At 34.0% G+C, this 14,121-nt stretch overlaps 1 pseudogene; it reads left to right on the top strand.

Annotated features, from left to right (window-relative positions):
- The window catches only part of LOC139494034 (zinc finger protein 721-like), a 40,430-nt pseudogene that overhangs the window by 22,521 nt on the left and 3,788 nt on the right, over window positions 1-14,121 (top strand).

The raw sequence follows: 14,121 nt of genomic DNA, 5'->3' as shown, positions 1-14,121 counted from the left end.
TATTATAGAATATGTTCCTAACAGAATAAATGGTATACAATATTTGTTCCAACAGGAATAGGTATTATGACACTGATGTTTATAATAAAGTTTCCATTGGAACTTCTGTTAGGTAGAACAAATATACGTTTGACAACATTGTGCCAATCACACAAAGAATACTTTATTATAACTCAATGTTTCACTGACAGGTAGAACTCACAGGGACACATATCGGCACATACTGGTGGTATACATAATTGATGCGGTGAAAGTTTTCAATGTTTCACTGACAGGTAGAACTCACAGGGACAAATGTCGGCACATACTGGTGGTATACATAATTGATGCGGTGAAAGGTTTCAATGTTTCACTGACAGGTAGAACTCACAGGGACACATGTCGGCACATACTGGTGGTATACATAATTGATGCGGTGAAAGGTTTCAATGTTTCACTGACAGGTAGAACTCACAGGGACACATGTCGGCACATACTGGTGGTATACATAATTGATGCGTGAAAGGTTTCAATGTTTCACTGACAGGTAGAACTCACAGGGACACATGTCGGCACATACTGGTGGTATACATAATTGATGAGGTGAAAGGTTTCAATGTTTCACTGACAGGTAGAACTCACAGGGACACATGTCGGCACATACTGGTGGTATACATAATTGATGCGGTGAAAGGTTTCAATGTTTCACTGACAGGTAGAACTCACAGGGACAAATGTCGGCACATACTGGTGGTATACATAATTGATGCGGTGAAAGGTTTCAATGTTTCACTGACAGGTAGAACTCACAGGGACACATGTCGGCACATACTGGTGGTATACATAATTGATGCGGTGAAAGTTTTCAATGTTTCACTGACAGGTAGAACTCACAGGGACACATGTCGGCACATACTGGTGGTATACATAATTGATGCGGTGAAAGTTTTCAATGTTTCACTGACAGGTAGAACTCACAGGGACACATGTCGGCACATACTGGTGGTATACATAATTGATGCGGTGAAAGGTTTCAATGTTTCACTGACAGGTAGAACTCACAGGCACACATGTCGGCACATACTGGTGGTATACATAATTGATGCGGTGAAAGGTTTCAATGTTTCACTGACAGGTAGAACTCACAGGGACACATGTCGGCACATACTGGTGGTATACATAATTGATGCGTGAAAGTATTCAATGTTTCACTGACAGGTAGAACTCACAGGGACACATGTCGGCACATACTGTTGGTATACATAATTGATGCGGTGAAAGGTTTCAATGTTTCACTGACAGGTAGAACTCACAGGGACACATGTCGGCACATACTGGTGGTATACATAATTGATGCGTGAAAGGTTTCAATGTTTCACTGACAGGTAGAACTCACAGGGACACATGTCGGCACATACTGGTGGTATACATGAATTATGCGTATGTTTCACTGACAGGTAGAACTCACAGGGACACATGTCGGCACATACTGGTGGTATACATAATTGATGCGGTGAAAGGTTTCAATGTTTCACTGACAGGTAGAACTCACAGGGAAACATGTCGGCACATACTGGTGGTATACATAATTGATGCGTGAAAGGTTTCAATGTTTCACTGACAGGTAGAACTCACAGGGACACATGTCGGCACATACTGGTGGTATACATAATTGATGCGGTGAAAGGTTTCAATGTTTCACTGACAGGTAGAACTCACAGGGACACATGTCGGCACATACTGGTGGTATACATAATTGATGCGTGAAAGGTTTCAATGTTTCACTGACAGGTAGAACTCACAGGGACACATGTCGGCACATACTGGTGGTATACATAATTGATGCGGTGAAAGGTTTCAATGTTTCACTGACAGGTAGAACTCACAGGGACACATGTCGGCACATACTGGTGGTATACATAATTGATGCGGTGAAAGGTTTCAATGTTTCACTAACAGGAAGAACTCACATACAAAGACATGTTGACAATTGGCCGTTTCAGAATCTAAAGGACTGTGGGTAATTGCATTGTCCGTACCCCAAAATGAAAATCTATACGTCATTGGTTGAATTTCGATTGTTTATGACGTTTTAAACCAATCACCACGCTTTGGTGTACACTTTTGAAAATATTACCCAGAATGCATTAGATTCTGAAACGGTGAATTGCTGATTTAAATGTTTTAGATTACCAAAAGAAGCCATTAGGGACTTATCACTTTTTATCTAGGAGGGGGGCTGGTCAAAATACAGGGGGGATTTTTCTGTTTGTGGAAAAGGGGATTCATTTTTTTTTTATAGATTTAAAGTGGGGGATCAATATTTTTTATGCCCCACCTACGATGGTAGAGGGGCATTATGTTTTCTGGTCTGTGGGTCCATTCGTCCGTCCGTCCGTTCGTCCCGCTTTAGGCTTACGTTTTTGGTCAAGATAGTTTTTGATGAAGTTGAAGTCCTATCAACTTGAAACTTAGTACACATGTTCCCCATGATATGAGCTTTCTAATTGTAACATGTGTAATGTCAAATTAAAGTTTTTACTCAAATTTTACGGTCCACTGAACATAGAAAATGATAAAGCGAAGTTCAGGTTAAAATTTTGGTTAAAGTTTTTGGTCAAGATAGTTTTTGATGAAGTTGAAGTCACATCAACAAAAAATTTAGTACACATTATATCAGTCATTCCCAAAAAATGGGTACAACTCGAATGTAGACACTGTTAAAAAAATAAATTTCAACTGAGCAGAGAGAGAGTGTTGTTTTCCTCTGTGTCTATATCTAGTCTGTCATTTTTTTAATTTTTACTTACACCATTTTAGTTGTTATCTAGTTTTAGCATTTTTTGTAAGACAAGGTAAGTATGAACGTATCGGAGGTTAGTGTTGTATAAAGTCATCTTAAAAATTGCATTAGAGAAAAACACAAGATTTAAATCCAGGCTCATGTGAAATGGGTTACATTTACCCCCATAGCAAACTGATTTATACGTATTATTCTGTATATATTGAAAGCAAATACCAATTTTAAGGTCTGAATTAATATAGTGTTTAAAAAATAATTCAAATAAGTAGTTTTCACAACTTATTTAGTAATAAATTTAAACTAATGAAATGTTATACTGTATAATATTTTAGTTTCATAATACAGCTTTCCAGGAAAAAAACCTATTATTTATGTTTTGAATCACTCGTAATTACTGTATTTTTTATGCTTGTATTAATCCACACCCCCATCTTTGTTACGGAGGTTGATATCAAACCAGTATCTGAATGCTGATACATAGTAACACTTAACTCTTTAATGCTAGCTTTTCTAAACAATTTATTGACATTACAAACTAAAAAACTGTTTTCTATCAAGTTATATGTTTCTTTTAGTCAAATGGACTTGTTCTTGTCAAAATCTCCGTAACGATTCATGAACTTTCACCCAAAAATGTGTTTTACCTAAACCGAATTCTGTTCAACTTAATTTTATTAGCTCTATACAGATAATGTCATCTTCCTTCACACCATAAGGTATGTATTATACTCAACTATGAAGTTTTGGAGTCAAAATAGTTTCATTTCGAAAATTGCTATCCTCCGTAACGACATTTAAAACCTCCATAACGGACAATTCCAGTTCTTACCAACAGCAAACATATAAATGAATGTAAATATTGGAATTAAATGACAAACAAGACAACAGAATTAAACATTTTTCTTAGTAAATCGTTATCTAAAAAGAGTAAAGTCCTGCTTAGTAGAGAAAAAAAACTTTTTTTCCTTAAATTTCTATCCTCCGTAACGTAAATCAATGATGTCGTCTATGATTGACATCACCTTTTGATTTCTATTAGTGATAATTGATGAACTGATTTGGTATCTATAACAATGTACAAGAATTTCAATTGGTATAATCGTGTTTACATGCATCTTTAGATTTTTTTTATTTGCATAACCTCCGTTACATTGATGAGTCCTAAATAATCTTGAAAATGTTTGCCATAAACCGCTGTTAAAGTTATGATTGTCGTCGTAAGTACACAAGTTGTGTTGTAGACTATTTTAAATCTGAAAAATGGCTGATATAACGTTTATTAAACGTTATAATGCTGCTCACATGATAGGGAAAAAACAAGTTAACCTACCTTTCTCAAAACAACATTTTTTTTCTCAAAATCTGTATTTTGTTTGTCTGTTTTCTTTATAATAAATGATGTCTGCTACAAAAATGACTTTCGGCAGTGTCGGCAGCCGCTGATACTGATAAAAAAAGTCTGAACTTAACTGTAAATAACTGCGTCACGGAGGTTATTTAAACGGAGGTTAGTTTTATTTACATTATACATGGAAATATGTAACAATATTGTTCAGTTGCTTTCTCAAAACTGATTATTGAGAAGCTTCATGGGTGCTTTCAATGAAATAATCATCATTTTGATTTGTTCTTGGTTAGTGCGTTCCAAAATACGCGTTACGTAGGTTGGATTCTTATATGCGACAATCGAAAAAAAGAGAAAGAGAAGATTTTTTTTTATTTTTCGTTTCATCGCAATAAAAGTTAAAGGCAGGATTTTAAAATTTGATGTATCAACTTTGCTTAAAGTCACATTGGGCATGATTTCCAATCATATAAATATATTTTGACTGTACCTAAAGATACGTTACGGTAGGTTATATATACGTTTATTGGCGACATTGGTTTAATGGGTAAATCAAAGTGTATATTATTATTATAACTTTTGATTCTAAAATATTTTTGTGGATAAAAATCAATATAGTGTCAAATAAAAAAAGCAAATCTAATCATGATTTAGATGAAATAAAGTATTTTAATTCACACCGATATTTGGAGTTTTTCTTGGCGACATTCGGAATTCGTGTGATTTCCGTATATTGAATACAAAATCACACAAATATATTTACGATATACATCACAAAAGAATATAATTTTATTTTAGTATACATATTAAATAATCACTTAGAACACGGAAAAGATTATCTGTGACATATGTTAAGCTTGCATTTTGGGGTTATTTGCCGGCGACACTGAAATTTTGTAATTGTACCCATTTTTGGGGAATGACTGATATGTTCTCTATGATTATGACCTTTTTAATTTTAATTACAAATTTAAGTTTCGATCCCAATTTCACGGTCCACTGAAAATGTAAAATGATAGTGCGAGTGAGGCATCCGTGAACTATGGACATTTTCTTGTTACACACGGAAATAAGTCATATCCAACTATAGCAGTCATCACGTGACTTTGATGACGTCACACATCACCCGTATCAAGCCCATGATTTCACATACTTCAAGAGACAAAATGTCAAGAAGAACATTACATCAGACTGTCAAATTAAAATATTATTTATTCATATACAATTAAGTAAGACATCACAAGACTTTTGTGATGAAGGAAGCTGCATTAAGTTTAAGTTTAAGCAGCGTTCAAAGGAGTGACACCGAATAATCAAATAAAATAATTTTATTGGTGTAAATTCCTATACAAAAATTATACCAGCCGACATGTACAATAATGTACAAAATACAAATATAATTATATACAAATACAAAAATAAACAAACAAACAAACAAACAGACATTTTTCTTAATATTTTATAATTTACATTGCGAGGAGGTGTTATTCATACAATATTATTAATTCAAGCTATAACAATCAGCTTTAATTCTATAAAAGCTCTTTAAAACAACATTATGTTTGCTTTAAATGAATGTTCAAATCATACATATCGCTTATTCCAGCTACGCTTACAGTACTAATGTCCGTATCATTACTTTTCAAAATGAAACTAATTAAAACTTATCTTGTTTACACATATTAACAAAAGATGGAACTAGTCTATATCACTTAAATTACAAAGGAGTAAGTTTCTTTTAAGTTCAAACGATTTCAATTCCATCCTTTCAAATTGGACAATTCTATGTTCTAAAGGTGTTTTAGTATATCTGCACACTTCTATTAGTAATTTGCTATTACTAATTCTGATTTTTACCATTTAAGAAATAACACTTTTAAATTGCTCTACCTACTTATATTCATGGAAGAGCCCCATTTCGAGACAATTTTCCCTTGAAATATGTTTTTGGACTCGATCTACTCAGAATGTTTCATTTTCAATATTTCATAAAATAACATAATAGTTACTGTTTTGCATGTTACATCTTTGGCATTTTAAATAGAGGGGGTCAATTTATTTTAAAATTTTATCGGGGGATCAAATAAAAATGGGGAAATATTATGGCGGGGTCAAGAAATTTTGTATGTTTGATTTCAAAATGACCAGCCCCCCCCCCCCCCCCCCCCCCCCCCAGGTAAAAAATCATATAAGTCTTTTAACAATTATTTGATTAACCATGTTAACATAATTGCATGCATGCTGGGCTAAAGGCAGTACAATTTCATGCATTATGCTATTTTCTGTCAACTTATAAAAACATTACCTATATTACATAAATCCTTGATAAAATTAATAACGCTGACACCAGTTTTGTATCAAATTCCTGCATGCACCGTTGTGGTGGTGACTCTGACATAGGCGGAACTTACAGATAAGGTAGGTAGGGGATCTGGTGAGATACATGCAATCAAATTGAATGTATATAACGTTGGTTTCTTTCCCTCAACTTATATTTCCCTGTACACAAAGAAAAGGTAAGTAAATCGAAACAATAGACCACTTTCGAGTTCATCCGTCACCGGCAAAAACTCGTCAATTATACACGCCTTTATGACGTCATTTACCAGATAGAGGGGCTCGCCTGTATCCCTGCACTATTTACGTTCATCAAGCGTCTTAGTGATCGTCTTTGTGCAGTATAAACTAGAAATAATGGTTGCTCTGTAGGTACTTACTGACATTTCCCTAATGACAGCAGTGTTGATTGTCAATTTTTAGAATTCAATTTGCCGAATAATTCGTACAATATAGAATTCTAGTTTTCCAACCACTCGCTCAACATTGGAAGGAAGTGACGACGCCCCCAAACGCACCAATGACGATGATAAAGGCGCGTATAATTGACGAGTTTTTTCCGGTGACGGATGAACTCGAAAGTGGTCTATTGCTAAATGAGAAGACAATGATCAATATTATATTTAACAAACTGGAGTGAAAAATATATGGGTAGACTTGATGGTGTTTATAACGCAACATCAAACAAGATTGTATTGACTCGTACAGACTTATATTACGGGTAAATAGTAAAATACACGCTTGTGGAACAGAGTTCTCGAAAAGCTTTCGGGTCGATCCGGCCCCACGTCGATCCGTCCCACGTCGATCCGGCCCCAATAAACAAATATATTTATAAGGAATAGAGATAAAGATATGTATTAATTGTAATTCATAAATGTTTATGATTTTTATTATAATGTAAAAGGTGTACGTTAAAAAAAATTAAAAAAGGCCTTTGAAAAATATTTTTTTAGATGAGTATAAAACAACTAGATTATGTTTTTATTACAAGTTTTCAAGAGGGTGGTAAAGGGGGGCAGCTTGCACGAAAAAAACGTGAACACACATGGTGAAATAAGACATAATTTCACGTTGAACGTGAAATAATTTCTGTAATGAACGTTGCACGAAAATAAATACTTTTATTTGAACCTTTTGTGACTGAGTCACTGTCTTCTTGTATATAACTATTTGTTTTACTTGATATTCCCAATTTAGTATACCCATTTATGATATAATTGGTTTACGGCTTTTAAAAAAGTATTTCTTGACGATTCCTGGCAAGTGTTTGAATTTTATTTGAAAAATACCATGCACGCAAAATAAGACGTTGAAAATCACGATGCACGTATAATTAAATAAGCAGAACACGTTGAACATGTTGAACGAGGCACCCGTCTTGCAAGACTGAACGTCAAATAAAAAAGTAAAAACAGGTTGAACGTTAAATAAAAAACAGCCATCATGTTGCACGAAAATAACCCTTTACCACCCTCTTTCAAGATTATTGTATAATTATATTAAAACGTATATAACAAATAGTTACATCATGTACATACACAACGGTACAAGCCGATCCCCAAGCTGATACATGTACATACAAACTTTGTTTTTCTTTTAAAATTATCATTTAAATTCATCCAACAGTCAAAAAACTATCTATAGTATAAAATACGTTATAGTAAATAGTTTATGCTTGTCGGTTAAAAGCTCATCATACATATGTAGCTTATGTTACTCTATGTTTTATATATACCATGCCGACTCTAAATAAAGCTTATATTTATTATTATTATTATTATTACTAATTCAGTTTGCTCCGTCCTCTTACCGACCAACTTTGATACTGAGAGTGCGTTTATATATGCGGTACCTTGAATGACTGAATAACACTGTGAATATCGAATAACACTTGTAATGACCAAATAACACTTACAATTTTAATATTAGCACATACAGTCAGGGGTACTCAGGGGCTTAGTTAGAAAGAAATGATGTACAAGCAACTACTGGCGAGCAGAGCAAGGCGAAAAAATTTTGGGACCCTTTAAGCAGGAAAATGTTTTTTGTCGGTTATCAGTCATAGGACAGTTGAAAGAGGAGCTACATGTAGATAAGACTTATAAACATGATAAACAATTTATGAAAGTAAAACTATTCATAAATTTTCTGAATAGAGTAAATAATGGTTAATTGAAAACATAAACCACAGGGGGGTCAGGCGCTTGGGTATATGATACAGATTTTTTTTTGCTGATTAAAATATTCAATTTTCTATATTCATAATACATATCTATCACTTCTGTGCATGTCTCACATAGTTTCGAGTGATTTAAACGACCGAGTGAAAATACCCAATTTTACTATCCATCATTTGTCCATACTAAGAAACAAAGGAGAATGTGTTAAGGGGTCAACAACCCGCCCATAAAGCAGACAACAGCCAAAGGGTGTTAGTATGGAAAGTAAAATTGGGTATTTTCTCTGGGTCGTTTAAATCACTCGAAACTAGGTGAGACATGCACAGAAGTGATAGATATGTATTATAAATATAAATTCAATTCAATTCAAAGTTTTATTGCCATATAAACTATACAGTTTGTGACATATAACAACAACAAAAACAAACTAGAATTGCTATTGCAAGCAATAGCGGATGTCACCCTTCCCCCCATTGCCACTAAGCGGCAGCCATTTCAAAAACTTTTAACAGTGAATGCACATATTTGCATGGCTATACATTTTCTGTAAATTTTCAGTACATTTAGATCATTTTTTAAAATATGACATTTTTGCTGTATCCATGGCAACGGCAGCCATTTTGAAAGTTTCAAAGTCAAAAGTCTCATCTATACATGCCAGTTTACAATATTATTAAGTTTCATTAAGTTTGGAGCATTTTGAAAAAATTTGACATTTTTCCAGTTTCCATGGCAACGGTGGCCATTTTGGAAATTCCAACTTCAAAAGTTTCATGCAGACTTGACAGTCAACAATCATAGTAAGTTTCATTACTTTTTGAGCATTTTGAAATTTTTGAAATTTTTGACATTTTGGATGGTTTCTATGGTTACACAGACCATTCCAAATTTCTAATGGCAGATACCACATTGGTACATGGGAGGGAACATACCATCAAAGTTTCGATCAATTTGACCTACCATTTTAAGAAAGTAAATGACACTTTTAGGTGTTTTTGGACCATTTTGACCTGTTTTGCATTGTTTCCATGGTAACAGCAGACATTTTCGAAATTCCAACGCCAAATTCCACATCTACCAATGTTGCTCATCGTTACTGTGAAGTTTTATAAAATTTGGAGCATTTCCATATTTTTGAAATTTTTGGTGTAGTATCCATGGCAACATAACAGTTCCAATGATTGCCAAAATCATCCCAAAGCAGTATATAGTGGGCACCTACATTGTATCAAAATATAATGATTCTGAGTTAAAGCATATATCCAAATAATTCATTAAAACCAAAAAGTGGATTTTTTCACAATTGTTCTGTTTCCATGGTAATGGCAGCCATTTTTTAGTTCCAAAGTTGCACTGCAACTCGAAAGTCAGGGTTCCTTGTTATAGTGCACTATCATTTAGATTGGTTCCTTTGGCTCTGAGAAAACTGCTGGACAAAATTAGGTGGAAGAAAAATAATAATAATAGGGAAAAAGAAACAGAGGAAAAGCAATATGTCACCCGACATTGTCGATCGGGTGACATAATAAAGACAATAACTAAGTAACTCAATATATATACACAAATTATATAGAAAATTTAATATTTTATTCAGCAAAAAAAAAAAATCTGTATCATATACCCAAGCGCCTGTGACATAAACTACACATTTTCCTGATACAGAATTTACTCAAAAATTGTCCAAAATCTGCTCTTCGGGTCTAGGCAGAAATGAGCTTCTCTATTTATTTGTCAATATTCACACTGAAATCCTGATGAATATGCAGTAATGCTTGCGATGATAACCTGTCGTTGTTCATTGTTGATCGTCCATTTGATTTCAACAGACATATTACACTGATAGATCTCTATGGTAGCACTCGCGAGATGTTGTAAACCAATGTACGTGTTCGCCATCGAGCAACCTCCCAATTGAATTCGTCAAAATTACATACCAGGTCAGTTTCGTATGACTCACTCAGACAATGTTGAGATTTGTTCGTTTGTTATATTTCCTAAAAAAGGAAGCAGATACGGCACAAAGAAGCGATTTTCTGATAATACCAGACGCCACTGCACTCTCCAGTTCCATTATCATATGGTCTATAAACGCAAAATATAATGAGACTTTCCAATAGATTTTCGGCGTGATTGCAGGATGATTGGCTCTGGTAGTCTGTCGAACACATTGCCGTGGCATGATTTCAACGATATTGAAGGGTTCTGATAAATCTAATGCTGATTGGTTCATCTCGTTTTAAACAGATAAACCGCACTCTGGCAAAGGTACTCCGAAACTACATGTCTTAGACTGAGTATAACAAATTCAAATCTTGTAAAAGATACAAGTAACTGTCGGATTTTGTCATGATCTCCAATAAAACTTCTATTTTGAAACCAAATGCCGTTATTTAATAACATTTCATCAATTAAAAAAGTGACAACATATGTGTTTCCTTTAAATATTTAATTTATAAATTTTTATTTTGCAATAAAAAAAATTACATGCCGAATTGATGTGCAGGCAACTGCATGTTTATAGCGTATAGGGAGCTACGCGCCTGGTACTACTTAAACAAGTTAATTTTATTTACTTGAAAAAGTAAAAAAAATATACACCTTATGATAGATTCACTTGTATAATGTATGCTACAAATTTACTTATATGTCATATAAGTAAATTTGTAGGATACATTATACATGTTATACAAGTGATTTTTATTTACTTGTTTAGGTAAAAAAAAATGGCTTATTTATGTCCCTTAGACATTCAGAAATTTTTCCTTGTATAGGTAAAAACGACATCCTTTCTTCTTTTTAGCTCACCTGGCCCAAAGGGCCAAGTGAGCTTTTCTCATCACTTTGCGTCCGGCGTCCGTCTTCCGTCGTCCGTCGTCGTCCGGCGTTAGCTTTTACAAAAATCTTCTCCTCTGAAACTACTGGGCCAAATCAAACCAAACTTGGCCACAATCATCATTTGGGTATCTTGTTTAAAAAATTTGTGGCGTGACCCGGTCAACCAACCATTGCAAGATGGCCGCCACGGCTAAAAATAGAACATAGGGGTAAAATGCAGTTTTTGGCTTATAACTCGAAAACCAAAGCATTTAGAGCAAATCTGACATGTGATAAAAATGTTTATCAGGTCAAGATCTATCTGCCCTGAAATTTTCAGATGAATCGGTCAATCGGTTGTTGGGTTGCTGCCCCTGAATTTGTAATTTTGAGGAAATTTTGCTGTTTTTGGTTATTATCTTGAATATTATTATAGATAGAGATAAACTGTTAACAGCAATAATGTTCAGCAAAGTAAGATCTACAAATAAGTCAACATGACCAAAATGGTCAGTTGACCCGTTTAGGAGTTATTGCCCTTTATAGTCAATTTTTAACCATTTTTCGTAAATTAAAGTTCTTTTACAAAAATCTTCTCCTCTGAAACTACTGGGCCAAATTAATCCAAACTTGGCCACAATCATCTTTGGGGTATTTAGTTTAAAAAATGTGTGGCGTGACTTGGTCAACCAACCAAGATGGCCGCCACGGCTAAAAATGGAACATAGGGGTAAAATGCAGTTTTTGGCTTATAACTCAAAAACCAAAGCATTTTGAGGAAATCTGACATGGGTTAAAAATGTTTATCAGGTCAAGATCTATATGCCCTGAAATTTTCAGATAAATCGGTCAATTGGTTGTTGGGTTGCTGCCCCTGAATTGGTAATTTTGAGGAAATTTTGCTGTTTTTGGTTATTATCTTGATTATTATTATAGATAGAGATAAACTGTAAACAGCAATAATGTTCATCAAAGTAAGATCTACAAATAAGTTAACATGACCAAAATGGTCAGTTGACCCGTTTAGGAGTTATTGCCCTTTATAGTCAATTTTTAACCATTTTTCGTAAATTAAAGTAATCTTTTACAAAAATCTTCTCCTCTGAAACTACTGGGCCAAATTAATCCAAACTTGGCCACAATCATCTTTGGGGTATCTAGTTAAAAAAAAATGTGTGGCGTGACTTGGTCAACCAACTAAGATGGACGCCACAGCTAAAAATAGAACATAGGGGTAAAATGCAGTTTTTTGGCTTATAACTCAATAACCAAAGCATTTAAAGGAAATCTGACATGGGATAAAAATGTTTATCAGGTCAAGATCTATCTGCCCTGAAATTTTCAGTTGAATCAGTCAACCCGTTGTTGGGTTGCTGCCCCTGAATTGGTAATTTTGAGGAAATTTTGCTGTTTTTGGTTATTATCTTGAATATTATTATAGATAGAGATAAACTGTAAACAGCAATAATGTTCAGCAAAGTAAGATCTACAAATAAGTCAACATGACCAAATTGGTCAGTTGACCCGTTTAGGAGTTATTGCCCTTTATAGTCAATTTTTAACCATTTTTCATAAATCTAAGTAATCTTTTACAAAATCTCCACTGAAACTACTAGGCCACAATCATCTTTTGGGTATCTAGTTTGAAAAATGTGTCCGATGACCTGGCCATTCAACCAAGATGGCCGCCACGGCTTAAAATAGAACATAGGGGTAAAATGCAGTTTTTGGCTTATAACTATGAAACTAAAGCATTTAGAGCAAATCTGACATGAAGTTAAATTGGTAATCAAGTCAATATTTATCTGCCCTGAATTTTTCAGATAAATTGGACAACTGGTTGTTGGGTTGCTGCCCTCCAATTGGTAATTTTTAAAGAAATTTTGCCGTTTTTGGTTATCTTGAATACTATTATAGATAGCGATAAACTGTAAACAGCAATAATGTTCAGCAAAGTAAGATCTACAAATAAGTCAACATGACCTAAATGGTCAATTGACCCCTTAAGGAGTTATTGCCCTTTATAGTCAATTTTTAACAATTTTCATTAATTTGGTATTTTTTACCAAATATAGTTCTCTGTTACTAATGGGCAAAGTTCATAATAGATATAATTGTAAGAAGCAAAATCGTTCAGTAAAGTAAGAACTTCAAACACATCACCATCACCAAAATACAATTTTGTCATGAATCCATTTGTGTCCTTTGTTTCATATGCACATAGACCAAGGTGAGCGACACAGGCTCTTTAGAGCCTCTAGTTTGAATTACTAAGATTTCTTTGCTCTAATAGAAATTTAACTTGTGTACCCTTTGCAGATGTCTTGACTAATCATTTAAGTGTAATTTCATGGAGAATGAAAATCCCATTTGTCTGTTATCTTCATAACACTGCTTATTTGCAAGCCCCAAAGGAGCAATTTTTTGCTCAATCATTTTCTTTGATGATTTAATGAGATGAAACATTGAACTTTAATGAAAAAATTTGAGCAAAACTGGAAAAAATAATTAAAGGCATAATTTTACATCTCAAAACTTGAGGATTTTTGTGGGATTGTAAGAAAAATTTACTTATATAAGTAAATTTATGAGAAAATTAAGGGGAGATTATTCAAACATTATTTTTTTATACTTGTTCAAGTAAATAAAAATAACTTGTT

This window comes from Mytilus edulis, chromosome 11, assembly GCF_963676685.1.
Source record: "Mytilus edulis chromosome 11, xbMytEdul2.2, whole genome shotgun sequence".
Taxonomy (NCBI): Eukaryota; Metazoa; Mollusca; class Bivalvia; order Mytilida; family Mytilidae; genus Mytilus; species Mytilus edulis.
Note: the sequence above shows the minus strand (reverse complement) of the source record. Positions and strands in the feature narration are given on the sequence as shown.